Here is a 1,623-nt window from a genome sequence, read left to right as displayed (position 1 = left end):
GCAGCAAAGCATTCATCATTGCCTGCTGCGTCCCACAAAGCAAGTCTCTGGCTGTTAGCGTTACCCTCCGTCAATGCGCATTCATCCTTTTTCCGATGAGCTTGCAGATCACTTAAACTAAAGGCCTTCTCTTGTGCTGAAGTGAGTGTGGGGATGAGAGGAAAGGCAATAAGAAAGCCAGGCGACTGACAGCCGTGTTCAGGTGTGATGTTTGAACAGACAAGAGACGAATGAATTCCACAGGGATGTGGGGGGTGCAAGGTTATTGCTGGAGAGAGCGCGAGACATTCCCCACTGCTGTGGGACTGTACTGGTGTATGAAAAAAAGAGAGCTAACGCTTGATAGACAGGTATTTCACAGTCACAGAACACAATCAAAGTAGAGTGCCCTCTGTAGAGCTGCAAGCAAATTTGTAGTAGGTCACAGATTTTAAATGTATGTACACACCATTTGAACTTTATATTCATCAAAGAATACTGAAATCCTGGTTAGAATGCTTTCTGAAGGATCATATTATGACACTGAAGACTGGAGTAATGGCTCCTGAAAATTCAGCTTTGCTGAAGTTATTTTAAATGTAACAATATTTCACAATATTACAGTTCCCTTTCAAGGGAACTTCGAACTGCGTCCTCTAGGGATCGCTATGGGGAACGCCTCGTTGTGACCCGTGTCTGAAGCATACATTGAAAAAACACCAACAACACGTTGGCCGGCGACAGCCCATGACGTCACTACCGGTGCAACTATAGTATAAATAGGCGCCGGGAGAACATGTCATTCTCTTCTTCGTCTTCATTGACTGTTTTGTTTGAAGCGTGCATTTGAACGTGGTAAGAGTGATCTACGATCTATTATTATGGCGAGCACTAGCAGAGCGTTTAGAGGGTATGTGCATCCGTGTGGTCGCTATGTGACACCTGATGACACACACGATCTCTGCGTTTTGTGTTTGGGCGAGGAGTTGGTGGTAACGGAGAGACATCTGTGGGTGAACCTGGCAGATATCGCGAAGAAAGAGAGGGGCTTTCTTCTCGATGCTCCGATTTCGCCTTCTGAACTTTTTGGTGCCTCCGTTGAGACGGTGGTCGAGAAGATCAGGGAGGCGAAGGCGAGCTCAGCAGCCTTTAAATCCTTCATTCCACGAAGGTCCAGGTCTGAGCCCGAACAACATAGGGGTCCTGGTCCGTCTCGGTTTGAGGATCAGAGACGGGCACAGAAGGCTAGTGTCGCGACTCGCGCTCCTCCTCTGCCCGCGGGTAGGGGAAGGAGGAATCGTGGGTCAAGGGGAGGTAGGCAAGACCTAAGGGATGTGATCCAGACAAGGCGTCAGCGCTTTCGTCCAGATCAGAGTGATACGTGAGTATCTACTCATTTCCTTCGGGGGTGTCACATCTGCCCTTTTTCTTCCCCTTCCTAATTCCCCTATAACCACCAGCACGCCACCTGACCGAGGTTAGGTGGGAATTTTCCTGCATTACAGTCTCCTATACTGGACCTATGATGGGTTTTGGTTGGTTCTATGACTTCATAGCAACCACCTTACTAGAGGCTTCTCTGGAATCGCCTTTTGAGTGGGGTTCCGGCACGGGAACCATGGTGGGTGAGTATGATCCATTTTA

General features: G+C 48.4%; 1 protein-coding gene across 4 annotated transcripts in view; it reads left to right on the top strand.

Annotated features, from left to right (window-relative positions):
* The window catches only part of LOC107675840 (forkhead box protein P4-like), a 143,996-nt gene that overhangs the window by 113,988 nt on the left and 28,385 nt on the right, over positions 1-1,623 (top strand). The window lies entirely within an intron of this gene.

This window comes from Sinocyclocheilus anshuiensis, unplaced genomic scaffold (genome assembly GCF_001515605.1).
Source record: "Sinocyclocheilus anshuiensis isolate Anshui unplaced genomic scaffold, SAMN03320099.WGS_v1.1 scaffold1640, whole genome shotgun sequence".
Classification (NCBI taxonomy): domain Eukaryota; kingdom Metazoa; phylum Chordata; class Actinopteri; order Cypriniformes; family Cyprinidae; genus Sinocyclocheilus; species Sinocyclocheilus anshuiensis.
The sequence above is the reverse complement of the archived record's forward strand: the minus strand, read 5'-3'. Positions and strand labels throughout refer to the sequence as shown.